The sequence below is a fragment of the Dermochelys coriacea genome, chromosome 4 (genome assembly GCF_009764565.3).
Source record: "Dermochelys coriacea isolate rDerCor1 chromosome 4, rDerCor1.pri.v4, whole genome shotgun sequence".
NCBI lineage: Eukaryota > Metazoa > Chordata > Testudines > Dermochelyidae > Dermochelys > Dermochelys coriacea.
In genome coordinates, this window is record NC_050071.1 from 36063496 (window position 1) to 36077887 (window position 14392).

Consider the following 14392-nt stretch of genomic DNA (forward strand, 5'->3'; position numbering starts at 1 on the left):
GAGCTGCAGAAAAGGGTAGGAGGACTGTAACTAGTGTTCTTCAAAGAGAACAGGAAATCTGCCTTCTGGGAAAAGATATCTAAAATAAAAGATTTCCCCTATTGCTTGCGGGCATCAGAAAGTATATTTCCATTTTTATTTGAAGGCAATGGTTTGAAAGTGAGTTTTGCCCCAAGCTGCAACTGCCTTTCTACTGAAGTGTTTTTAAAAGGATAAGAAGAATGAGCTTTTGAAAAGACACACTGGGAGATTTATTAATAAAATCCTGCATGATTTCTAAAAGGCCCCCAACCCAAAGGATTCTTGTGTACAGGTCAGTAGGGAGTTTTTCATTTCTTCCTCCCCATATAAACATGTGTTTTGGGGTAGAAAGCGGCTCCTCTCCATAAGATTTTTTTTGAGCAGTGCAGAACAATAGACTATTGTGAGGTGAGCTCACTCCACCCCTGATTCCACTTTCTTATCAAGATAATGAAGATCAGTTAGTAACTGACCTTTTTTAGTGGTGAGCTATTGAATTAAGGTAACCATACTTTTTGTTAGAAATGATTAGTCAGAGAATTACAGGTGTAGGGCACTGCTGAATTTTGTCTAAGTGAAGTATGAGTAAGGAGTATTAAATAGGGTCCTTGGATGTTTCAGCTGTTTACAAATCCAGATTGTAGTTACCTTGCTTTGGCTCTGGTTTTATGCTTTTCACAGGAAAACGGAAATCACCAGTATTACTTCATCTCCCCTGAAACAGTTTCAGTTGTGCTAAGGTATCTGATGTATTTTTAGTTGCTTATTCTGTGGGGGGAAATGTTTCAGAGAAAAAAACCACACCAAAGTACATATTAAACTCAAATTATTACAAGTAATTTTATTATGGGAGACTGGGCAAAAATATTTTAGCTGTTTCCGATTTTGTTTTTCTATGGCAGATGCATGTGTTTGATCTTTATAGCTGAGGTATGGAGGAGGCCTTAATACTTGGATACCGCTTTGGTTACAAATAATGGCTGCTTAGAAGATATTTACAGTCGTGTTCTGTTGTATTGTTTTTGTGGGATGATCCACTTTTACTGTTAGCACATGTTGAAGGAGCAGGTTGATACAGTATTGTATGTATGCAGAAAAACAGATATTTTAAAAAGCTCTTTGCTAAACTACATTTCTTTTGCTAAGCTGTGTTCAGGTGGCTTTTGTGTTACATTTTTTTAATCACTTGTGTTCAGTCATGTTTACTTCTCTTCATCGCCATATTTTCTTAACCATTCAGACGAGTGAACAGAATTGCAGTACCTATAGTAAATGTAATGTGATTTCAAAAGATAACCTGGTATTAGTCTGTTCAGCGATGGCAACAGAGGGCCTGATCAAAAGCCTCTTAAGATGACTGGAAAGACTCACTTTGACTTCAGTTGGCTTTGGATCAGGCTCCTAATGTCCATCTGTTATAATTGTTGAATCTGGACTTTGGCAAGGCTCCTCAACAGGATTCGGGAATTTGCTTTCAATTATATTTCAAATAGAGATAAAAATCACATATCTTCTTGTTTTTCATCTGTATTGTTGGTGGCTAAGATATTTCATGGGGCATGGTTTGTAATGAATCTTGCTTATGGTATTGCTGGATTATTTTATTAGTCTGCAGCAATCAGCTTACCCTAGCAAATTGTAGGCAATTATGTCTACTGTGTACAATTCTTGACCTGTCTTTTCAATTTATGCATTAAGCTACATTGATATACTACAATAAATTGTCACTTGTCGACAATGCTTGAGTTTTTTAGGAATAATTAAAGAGCTGTTCTAGGCCTACCAGGCTTGTAGTTCTGAATAAATAAATAAGACTCTTGCTCTAACTACTTCATGTGTCTCTCTCTCAAGAGTGATTTATTCAAATAAATATATTGCCATACTGAACCTGCTCCTGCTCCAGTTGAAAGTCAGTCCAAAACTTTCATTGACCCTGATTCTGCTTTCTTTCATCAGTTATCTCAGGAATATCTCCACTGAAATCAATAGTCACACCAGTGTGAGCCCAAGATCAGGTTAAATGATTTCTTTGTCAGCAGATCTGGACTCAGTTTCTTAAAGGTTTTTGAAATTTTTTAAGGTCATTGATGTTGTGCATAATGACTCTCTCATGGTTCTGAAAACAAATACATGATTTATAATATGCTGCTTTTGAAGTGTAAATGTAAATTGATGCCCATTTGGTTTTGTCTACAGTGGATAGCTTTTTTCACATACAGTATATTGCTGTGCACAATGTTTGAGTCTCTTTAACTGATACCATTTAGTCATAAAACACAAGCAGATATCTCATGTAGTAAACAAAGCAGCAGATTTAAGTTAATGCTAATGTGTTCCCAGTCAAAGCCAAAAGCATTTCAGGGTTGTTGTAATACACTGGGCGCACATTCCATCCATCTAAATGTCTGAAGGAGACTAAAGATATAGATTGCCCTGTTGTACAAATCAGCTCACGAGAGCCAGATGCTACTGTTTATTGATGTCAATAAGTTAGCTGAGTGAGTCTGGGAGTGGAAGGATGATCCTGTGGTTAGGGTGGTAGCCTGGGACTCGGGAGTAGGACAGAGCAAATAATTGATACTTTTGGTTTGCTGGCCATTCAAAAAAATTGTTTAAAAAAACTGGTTTGGGTTGAACTGAATGGAGGAGGAGGAAGTGGGTGCCTTCCTTATGAGCTTTAGATTAGTAGGGCACTCACCTGGGATGTAAGAGACCTGCGTTCAATTCCCCTCCTCTGTCTTGCACTCTCTTTTGTACCACTGACTATTTAATTATTTAAGTACAGTGGAACAGATTCAATAGGAGAGATTGAGAGCAGGGGTGCAGGCTCTGGGCAGCGCTTATCTCAAGCAGCTCCCGGAAGCGGTGGCATGTCTCCTCTCCGGCTTTTATGTGGAGACATGGCCAGGAGGCTCTGCACACTGCCCTGTGTGCAGGTGCCGCCCCCACAGCTCCCATTGGTCGCAGTTCCTGGCCAATGGGAGCTGTGGAGCTGGCATTTGAGACGGGTAGTGCATGGAGCCCCCTGGCTGCCCCTATACCTAGGAGCCGGAGTGGGGACATGCCGCGGCTTCCGGGAGCTGCATGAAGCCATGGCCGGCAGGGAGCCTGCTGTGCCACCGACCAGATTTTTAACAGCCCAGTCAGCGGTGCTGACCAGAGCCGCCAGGGTCCCTTTTCGATCAGGCATTGCGGATGAAAACTGAACACCTGGCAACCCTAGGTAGGTGTGGGGGAAACTGATCCCTGTAAGTCCCTATAGTGCCTTGCCTATGGGGGAGCATGGGGTTGAATTTGAGCTACTAACCTGAGTTCATTGCAATGTCTTCACTGCTATTTTAACCCAAAATAGCCAATGCAGATCAGCTAATCCAAGTTAAGAACACACCTTTTTGCAGCGTAGATACCCTCTGTTTCTCTGTAAAATGAGGATAATAGTATTTCCTGACCTCACGGGGTTTTGGTGAACATAAATATATGAAAGAATGTGCAGTTTTCAGAGACTATGTTAATGGGGATCAAATAAGTACTGTAATAGAAATTGAAATTGATATTTGGAGGTTGGTTTTAGATGTATTTTACTGGTAATGTGTTATGTCCAATTTCAGTCAATAATTCTTAAATATTGATTTGGGCCAATTAGTTAGCATAGACCCTGAAACCACCTGTTGTATTAAACTGATTGCCTAACTTGTGTTGATGCAGAATTCAAGTTACTGAACATGACATTGAATATTTGTTGTCATGGCTGTGGTTGAATTTTATTTATTTCTTAACCAGATCAAGGAGCAACAGACCTTTTAAAAAGTATGGTCTTGAGCCATCAGCCTCTATGCTCTTAGGTCACAATTCTGCAGTCCCTAACCCTGCAAATACTTATTAATGTGAGAAGTCCCATTGTAATCCAACATTGTTCAGGTGCATACATGTTTGCAGGAATGGCCCCTGAATGCCAGTGGTCCCACTTGAATGGGACTACTCAAGTGAGTTAGGGTCATTGGTACGTATCAGTTTATCATGAACTAGAACAAATAATAATCTGGTATTTGGTTTCATGTTTAGGCTGCTAAGTATAGTCAGTATTGAAGTTATTACAATGTAAGAAGTTAAAGTGACATCTGTCTGCTCAGAAGCTACATGTAAATATATGGCTCTGTTTTCCTAGGACTACCTTAATGAGATAATCAATAATTTGTTAAAAATTTAACAGAAACTAAAATCTTTCTTGAAAACAGTACCAGTGTTTAAATGAAAGTAGACATGGATATGATTATTATGCACAGCAATTAGATATAACTTTTAAAATAAACTCTTCAACAATGTTTTTTTTTCCTTTTATTTTTAAAGACTTGGTTCTTGAAATATGGATGTCTTCATTAATTTGATACAGTAGTAACATCACCATGGTGCTAATGCTACAGCTTTCAGGAAATCAAAGCAAGAGCAGGTCTGTATTCTATCAGTGCTGCAACATCTGCTTGCAAATCTATAGCAATTCTTCATACAGCAACATCTCTAGGTTCTATTATGTGAGTAAAATACATTTATAATAAATCAGCTATGTGTTGAACTTCATTGGGGAGAACATAGTTCAGTTTCTATGGTAGAAAACGTACACAGAAATATTGAAATGTATTTTAAATTACTTTGCACACCCCCTAAAATTTACTTTTAATTTGACGTTGAATACTGTGAGCATTCATAATGTATGTTTGCAAAGTTATAGACTTTAGGCCCCAGTCTCCGTTACCCTGCACTTCATGTATTTATTTATGCAAGAACGAAATGGGTATGAAGTGCTACCAAATCAGAATGATAGTCTTTTAGTCTCACCTCGTGGTCATGAAAATAACTACACATGATGCAGAGCAATGGCAAATCAAGCTCTCTTTACATTCTATTTTTGCCTGTACTCTTAATTGTATTTTTGAAAATGTTCAGACAATTATAAAAATATTATTTAGAAATTATGCAGCCAGATATCAGTTTCTTAAAGGGTACGCTGAATGTGATACACACTGCAAAAGACAAAATGGCCAATCGTTAGTAGTAAAACCTCCAGAAACAATTATGATAGTAATAAAATATTTCCTATGAGTCTCATATATCTTTTTATATGCTTGCCCACCCACATAGGGATTTACAAAAACAAATAAACATGTCTTCTATTATATTGACTAAGTCTGAAGAGAACTGAAGTACACTGGACCCTCGCTAGAACGCGGGATTTGGGATCCATGCGCGGTACTGCATTAATGCAGGGACTGCGTTAAAATGAATTACAATTAAAGTAATTAAATTTGGGATCCATGACCTTGACCACGTTATATGCGAATTCGCGCTATATAGATGCGCATTCTAGCAAGGGTCCGGTGTAATTAGAAATTAAACAAGAAATTGAAGTTCAAAATCATTTGGTACTTAATATTCACAATAAAAATAACTTCTCAGACAAAGTTTAGAACCATCCTCATCCTCGTCGTCTGAAAGCTGCCTTTGACACAGTCAACTGCGCTGTCCTTGAAATCTTGCCCTCCCTTGGCTTTTGTGACTCTGTCCTCTCTTAGTTCGCTTTCTGCCTCTTTAATTGCTCCTTCAATGTGTCCTTCTGAGGATCCTCCTCATTCCTGTTCCAGCTTTCTGTGGGGCTTCCACAGGGCTCTTTGCTTGGTTCTTTTTTCCCTCTATACCACATCTCATCAGCAAACACAAACTCAGCTGTCATCTCTATATTGATGTTTCCTTTTGTCCAAACTAAAATTTTGTCCTGTCTCTCTGACATAGATGTGCAGTCATCCACTCAAACTCAACATGACTAAAACAGAGCTTTTAATTCCTCCACCCCGAGCCCTCTTCACTATCTCCTTTCTCTATCACTGTGGACAACACCGCCATCCTGCCTGTCACTTGGACTGATAATCTGGAAGTCCTCTTCAACTCGGTCCTCTGTCTAGGTCCTCGCATCCAGGCTATGACTAAATCTTATCAATTTATTCTGCATAAAATCTGTAAAACACAGTCTTTCCTATCCATCCCCACAGTTAAATCTATGTCCAGGCTGTTATAATCTCAAATCTTGATAACTATAACATTCTTCTCTCTGGCTCAGTGGTGGAGCCAAGATTTGCAACAGAGGAAGAGGCAATGGGTCATTGATGGTGCCACCTGCATTGATACCTATTGGCTTTCTAGTTACCATGCCTGCTGCATTCTCTGCCCCGGCACTGCAATCCTAATCCTTGCCCGGTGTGGAGGGGAGGCCCCAGCCACGGTGGGGTGCGGGAGCTGGAGAGGGAGCCTGGCCTGCACTTACCCAGTAGTAGTGATTCCTGTTGCACAAGGATGGGCCCAGCTCCACACTCTTGATCTTGCGACCTGGCATATGCAGTTGCAGTGCCATTCAGGTTTGGCTTGGCTGCCCCTCCATCAGGATAGAAGGGTCACTGGGTCAAATTTGAGTGAGTGGTGTTGCAGTACAGTATGCAGGGCCATGTGACTCTGTGCACCCTGGTTCAACACCTGGATCTGGGAGCTGTGCACAGCCCTATGGAACAGGAGCCACCATTGCTGACTAAGCACAAGGCAGGCTCATTCTCCGTACCCGTGTGAACATTTGTGTCATGCAAATACTTTTTGTCAATACTTTTATACTTTTGTCAATTGTATAATATATTTGAAAAGGTGCTAAGCATACACCTAAAGGTCGCTGAGGGTGGGGTGATGATCATCCCTTCCCCCCGCATTAGCTTCATCACTGCTCCGGCCTTGACAAATGCAGTCTTACGCAATTCATACCATTTCAGAATGATGCTGCAAAGATCATGTTCCTAGCCCATCTCTTTGACCATGTCATTCCTCTTTTTGCATCCCTCTACTGCCTCCCCCTTCTGTATTGCATCGAACATAAGCTACTTGTTCTTCACTTTCAAGGCCTTCCAAGGCCTATCCCTACCCTGCCTATCATCTCTCATTGTTAAATTTTCCTACAAGCACCTTCATAATTTTTCCAATGCTGCCTGTCATTTGAGAGGAGCTCCATGTAAATAACTGCAAAATGAACACATTATCCTCCTTCAAAATCCTCCTTAAAACTCTCCTTTCTATGATACCTACAAAAAACTTGACAACAGTTAGGCTGCTGGTGTGTTGAGACCACTGTCTAACTTGCTGACTAACATTGTCTCATTATTTCCTTGTACTCTCTGTCTTTTTTATACTTAGATTGTCAGCTCTTTGGAGCAGGGATTGTCTTTTTGTTCTATGTTTGTACAGCACCTAGCACAGTGGGGTCTTGGCCTGTAACTGGGGTTCCTAGGCACTACTTGAATATAAATAATAAATAATATCTCATCCAGCGTAGCCTTTGTTATAGCATATTTAATATTATTCATCCAGTTGTGCTAATTGTTAATGATGGAGTGTACATGGCTTTTATTACTCCTCCTTAAGATTATAGCTGACCAGTAGGCCTGAAAGCAATGAGAATTTTGCCTGAGTCAGAACTGGGGATGGGAACAAAGGAGGCTGTTTTCTGAAGCCACAAAATATACACTGCTCCTACAAAAATGATTCTGTTGTGCTGTACTCCCATTTTTGTAATGAGGGTCAGAAATGCAACCAAGTGCTTGGTTACTCTGTAGAGATGTTTTCTCTCAGCTTGAGTTAATGTTAACGCGTGCTAGGCATTTTGAATAGCAGGTGAAATGAATACCACTACTGTTTTGGGGGATTTTTTTTTGAGTGGCTGTCATATGCTATTGAAGTATGATTCAATTCAAATGAATGCAACAGTGTGCTAAAGGGGGCTATGTGGGATCTTTCCAGCCTTCTACAGAATTGTACTGTCTCTTCACTATATTGCACACTATGCAAACATAGAAAATCACTGGAAATATGAAGATTATTTTATCTTTTGGAATTAAGTTTATGACTGTACAGAGCAAAGTCAGTTTTCTACCAGGGTATTTGAGAAAATACTGACAAATTTTGTGATGAGAAATTTATAGCCTAACATTTTTAAATACTCATTGTACAGAGTGTGAGTCTAGTTATTAAGCCTGGCCAGAGGACTTCACTGGAGCATCTGCCTTCACTTTTGCTGCAGCATTTTTTGTTCTCTCCTATTCCCTCCTCCCACCCCACGGCTCATTTTCACTTGTCGCCATGAAAGCAGAAATTGAAAATTCTTGTCTGCCTGTCTTCCTGTGTTTTTTCATAGGTCTTCCATCTGGAAGCACAGGCCAGAGATCTCAAGCATCTGTAGGGCTAGACAAAAATTAGACTTCAGTTTTCACAATTTTTTTAAAGAAATGGGATTTTTTTTGTTCAGGTTTTTTCAGGAATCTTTTCATGGTTTTGATGGAAAAAATAGAAAAGAAGCAATGTTTTTATTTTAATTAAAAAAACTGGTTTTCATTTTTTGTTTTTTGTTTTGCTGGGGCTGATTGCAAAGCCATTTTTCATTTGAAAAATGAAAACTGTGATTAAAAAAAATCTTGACCCTAGTGAGCACTGCTTCAGCTCAAGCTGTCAAAGATACTACAGTAGTTCATTTGTTGTTCAGTCCTCTCTCACTCATTTTGTGGTTTTAATAACCTTGCATAGCTATTCCCAGGTTTCCAGATGTAGCATCTTCTGATAGTCATATGGTGGTTATTGAGCTCAGCCACTGCGTTTGCAGCAATTTGTTTTTTGTAAGGCAGTCGCAGGAGGTTTCCAGGTCAGATATTGTCTCCTCTACTGTTTTGAAGCCTTGGAGAGAAGGCTGATAGTTGGTGTTAACTGGCAACTACACCTTTTTACAAGATTGCACGGGGGAGGATGTCTGCAACACCACTGAAATCAACTGAATATAGTTGGGCACAACCAGGACGAATGATCCTCTATTTTTGCAGAGCCAAAGGCAGTACTGCAACAATGAGGGAAATGACCATTTCTTTGAGGACAGATTGCTAAGGGACATAGTGAAAAGCAATTTGAGGTTGGTGGCATTCATGGAGCAGCAGTATCTGATGGAGAACCACTTCTAGGCATGCAGAATGGTTGGATCACATCGTAATGCAGGTTTGGGATGACAATCAGTGGCTGCAGAACATTTGGATGTGAAAGGCCACATTCCTGGATTTGTGTGCGGAGCTCACACCAGCCCTCCAAGGTATGGACATTAGGATAAGAGCAGAAGAGTGGCCATACTGGGTCAGACCAGTGGTCCATCTAGCCTAGTATCCTGTCTTCCAACAGTGCCAGATGTTTCAGAGGGAAGAAAAATAAAAGGGCAATGATTAAGTCATCCAGTCCCTGCATCTGGCAGTCAGAGGCTTAAGGACATTCAGATCATGGGGTTGGCATCCCTTATGATCTTGGCTAATAGCCATTGATGGACCTATTCTCCATGAATGTATCTAATTCTGAACTGATGGGTGAGAAGTGAGTGATGATCGCACGGTGAATGCTTGCAATTCTGGATTGCTACAGGCCCATGGGAGATCTTTTAGGAATTGGAAAATCCACAGTGTGAGCTGTGGTCATGCAAGTGTGTAGGGCCATTCATTGTATCCTGCTACTGAGGACTGTGGCTCTCGGCAACGTGCAGGACATCTTGGATGGATTTGCAGTTCTGGGGTTCCTGAACTTCAGTGGAGCGATAGATGGCACACACATTCCCATTTTGGTCCCAGCCCACTTTGCCACAGAGTATATCAACGGGAAGGGTTACTTTTCTATAGTTATGCAAGAGAAGGTGGATCACTGGAGATGTTTCACTGATATCAATGAGGGCCAGTCAGGGAAGGTGCATGAAGCTCGCGTCTTTAAGAACACAGGGCTGTTCAGGAAGCTGCAAGCAAGGAGATTTTGTCCTGACAGGTTGATGCCAATAGTGACTTTTGGGGACCCAACCTATCTCTTGCTCTCCTGGCTTATGAAGCCGTATACTGGCTACCTTGACAGCCCCAAGAAAGGATTCAGCTTTCAGCTCAGCAGGTGCAGAAAGGCAGTTGAATCTGCTTTTAGCAGTTGAAAGGGAAACTGACAGTGTTTACTCACTAGATTAGATTTCAGTGAGAAAAATATCCCAATGGTTAGAGCTGTTATGTCTTGCATAATCTGTGATACAAAAGGGCAAAAGTTGCTGTCGGGGTAGAGGTGGAGCAGCTGTCTGATTAGTTTGAACAGCCAAATACAAGAACCACTACAAGAACTCAGCTCAAAGCTATGCAGCTGAGGTAGGATTTGAAAGACCACTTTAACTGTCAGCCACAGTAATGCAATGTGATGAACTCTGCTCTACCTAGCTCTGACGTTTTTGGGGTTATTAGGATATGTGTGGTGCTTGTTGTAAATTTGTGACTATCACACATGCCTAACACATCAGAGAATGGCATAGGAAAATGCCCTTCTGGGAAGGTAGAAATAAGGCAGCCATCCCTAGAAACCTGCAAGAGAAGATCGCAGAGTACTTCCATGACTTTCACTGAAATTCCTCAGGAGGATGCAAGAGATATCTGTATGTACAAACAGATTGCTCCATGTCTTCCCACCCCCTTCTCTGCCTAACCCTACATGGAGTTGAAAAGCTGATAGCACTACCTCTTCTCAAATGAGTAAAACAATGAAAAGTAGATACCTATGTCCTGCTAAGCTGGGGTTGGACCGTACACCATCTTAATATTTAAACATTTTAAGGGAGAATGCCAGCACATACTTACCCAAGGTTCCTTCCCTTGGATCGTGCTTGGCTGTTGGCATGGACTAGAGTGTGGTGGAATCTCATACAGATCCTGGTTTGTGGCATAGCTGGACCTCTCCCCACCCCACTGTCTCATGTCTCTTTTCCTCCTTGCTGTTCTCAACAGGCTCTCTTTCAGGCTTCACTGAGCTATCCGTGGTGGTCTGCGGAGTATTGGTGGAATCTCCACCAAGTGGGGCATGCAGTTCATTGTAAAAATGGTAATTCTGTGGCTCAGCACCAGATTGACTGACTGTTCACCCCCCTGACTTTGCAATATGCCTGCAGCAGTTCCTTGGCTTTCACACAGCACTGCTGCTGATTCCTGTCATACCACTTTGACTGCATCCCCTGTGCAATCTTTTCATAGGTGTCCACATTTCTATGACTGGTTTGTAGCTGTGCCTGCACGACCTCTTTCCCCCACATGCTCAGGAGATCCAATATCTCCTATCTACTTCAGGCAAGAGCATGTCTAGTTCACTGAGCTGGAACAGTTGGTTGAGCGGTAGCAATTGTCCAAGGTGTTGTGCAAGGTGTTGTGTTGTGCTCACCAAGCTGGGAAATCAGGAACAGGAATTTCAAAAATATGTGGTGGTTTTAAAGGGAGGGATGGCTTCCAGTCTCCCTGACCCTTGGGCAGGGGAGTTCACAATTGTGACCAGAACGCTCACTATTGGGGATTGCGGAACAGCTGCTGGAGGACTGTTAAGGTTGATGTAGGTCATGCAGGTTCTACACTTGCACTGCATTGCCGTAACAGGGCACTTACATCCATGGGAGACAAATTTAAGTGTATATACGTGCACAAATAAGTCGATGCAAGGTAACTTTGTAGTGTAGACCAGGCCATCGTCTCTCCGCTAGGTGTATAGTCCAATTCCCAGTGGACTTGTAATATAGATTGGAGCCCCTGAATAGAAAAATGGGGTTCACACTTGGAAGTTTTCTACTCTTGACTGTGCCTGTCTCCTTGGTGTAAGAGAATCGGCATATGATAATGTTTAGGGCATACTGCAAAGTCATCTCTTCTCTCTGGCTTTTCTGAGGCAGTGGTTTGATGGATATGGAGTGGTTAGAGGGTGACTCTGTGCCATTACGGTTTTTATATTTTTGGGGTAAATATATTGTGTATGGATCAGGGCAGGCTATTACAATATATTGTGATCTGTACTTTTTTGCATTGTACCTTTTAATGCTGTAAGATTGTCTAGAGCTTGGGATAGATGCTGTAAAATAATAAAGAAATAAAATATTTTTAATATATAGCTTTGGGAGTTGAGGCAGAGATGGAGGTCCTGATTCTGATACCTTTACTGACAACAAGGAGCACCTTACTCCACAAATTGTCCCGTTTCTTCAATAGGGCCATTTGCTCAGTAAGGTACTGCCTGTGATACTGGGGACTATGCCTTTGAGGGTTGAGCTTCCCAGACAATCTGGGTTGGAGTGCTGTGCAGCTGTTTTTGCTATGCACTGCCAGTTGGAAATGGATACTGAATAAAGCAGAGCTCTTGGAAGTACTTTAAACACTGAGTGATCATTGAACACTACACTACCCAGCATGAGTAAGGGGATTCAAAGGTGTCCTTACGTGATTTACCAAAGACAACATGGGATGCCTGTCAACAGGTGGGGCTAGAATAGTAATCAGTAATCAGAACTCCTTACTTTCTGCCTTAGCCACAAGGCCTTCTTTCACCTTTGTTTTTAAAATCAATTGCAATATTTCCCTCCATAATGACTGCAACATTTCCCCCTCATTCCCCTTCCAGGGAAGCTAAGAGATTTGGAGTTGGTGATATATGTTTTAAGTGGAGTGCTGCATTCATTTTAAGGAGCTGGGGGATAGGAGACTTTAGTTTAGGTCCAGTTCTTCAAGGAATTGAGAATTTCTTGTGGCAATAGAAGCTAGGAGAGCACAGTATTTTGTAAGATCAGGCCCTGAATAAGGTGCTCAATAAGGCCCCAAGGCTGAAACTGGCTCTGCACAGGCATGCCTGCACCCATAAGGAGCTCCACAAAGGGCTCATTTGCAGGTTTGGGGCCCAAATTAGTAACATGCTAAAAGGTAAATGGGACTTGGATATTATTGTGATGGATGCCAATATGATAAACCTACACAGTCAAAGAGTTCACATATAAAAAGCAACATTTCCTTCACAACTGTTTCTTTGACCAATTTTTATCTTGTGGTGGCATTTTAGAACAAGATTTTTTTTCAGCGTTTGTTCTTTTTAAACTTTTTTTAATTTTTTGAGCTTTCAGTTCAGTTTTCAACCCATCATATTTATCTTAAAAGAAAACCATTGAGATTTATGGGCATACCAACTTCCAAACTCCAGTCTTCTTTGCTGTAGCCTGGTCTTTTTAATAACCAGATTACCCCCCCCCCCCAACATATTTTTAAAAACAGTAAATGTGTGGGGTAGAATTTTTTTTTCTAGGGGTGGGAGGATGGGGTCAGGGAAAAATCCTTTTCATTTAACATAAAAATAGATTGAGATTTTAACTGAAGTTTAAAAATAATGTGTCTGTCTGACATTCACCAATCCATGGAAAATGGTGAACTACCTGATAAAAGCATGGAGACACACAATTGTGATAGCACTTTCTGTTTCATGTACTGTGGTTACCATTAAAAAGTCAACCCCACACATTACATCTGTGATGCTGTAGTTATTCCGTGTACTGCAATAGGAAATAACTGTTATCTCAGATACTTGGTGTGATAACTGAGGTATATGATGACCTGCTTCACATGACAAATACTGCAGTATTAATAATGTATATGCTGTGAGATATATGCAATATGTGTAGTATAGTTTACTAGAAGGAAAATAAAAGTACACACTCAGGTATGGAATTTCATATTACTTTGACAGAGCTCCATAAGCTTGCTGCAGACTGATCTGCTCTTGTACCTTTTAGTAATGAGGTTCTCAGGTTACAAAAGCATGGATCCCTCGGCTTAGAGGGAAACACAAATGCATGTAGCCTCAGCACATTGAGGATGAGATTTCCAAAAGCACTCAGCATTGGCCTCGGTACCTATTAGAGTCAATAGTAAAACACATGTGATCAGAATTAGGCCAGTGCTCAGTGCTTTTGAAAATCCCCATGAGGTTTCTCTCTCTTCCCCCCCTCCAGCATAAAAGCGAAAGTGTATTAGTGTCTTTATCTTCAGTAGACATTAATATTATTGGGAGAATCCACTGTGATTCTTTTCTTGAGATTTAATTGCAGAATGTAAAAGAACTGTCTGAGAAGAGACCTGAACAGTCATTTGTGTTACGCTCTCTGAGTGAAGGCAGGATTTGATTATTTGTATAGTTTTCCTTGCCAGTATAGATTAGAGCTTCAGTTTCTGGAACATTAACAAAAGCAGCTGTACTCCAAAGTCCCAGTTGTTTTCCAGTTGTCAAAAAATATATAAGTTAAAATTGTGAACATGTTTTTGAGGCACACTGTCAAAAACCCTCCCTTTCAAATTTTAGAAAAGAATCTATTTTGAAACTAAATGTGTACATACAATTAGATTTTGTGCGTACTGCTAATGCTAGGGTGAGAAGGTATATCTTAAATTTATTCTGCATATTGAATCCAAACATTTTTAAAGCATGAAATAAATGTTCCTCTTCTAGA

At 40.8% G+C, this 14392-nt stretch overlaps 1 protein-coding gene across 1 annotated transcript in view; it reads left to right on the top strand.

Annotated features, from left to right (window-relative positions):
* ANK2 (ankyrin 2) overlaps positions 1-14392 on the top strand; it is a 581571-nt gene that overhangs the window by 55760 nt on the left and 511419 nt on the right. The window lies entirely within an intron of this gene.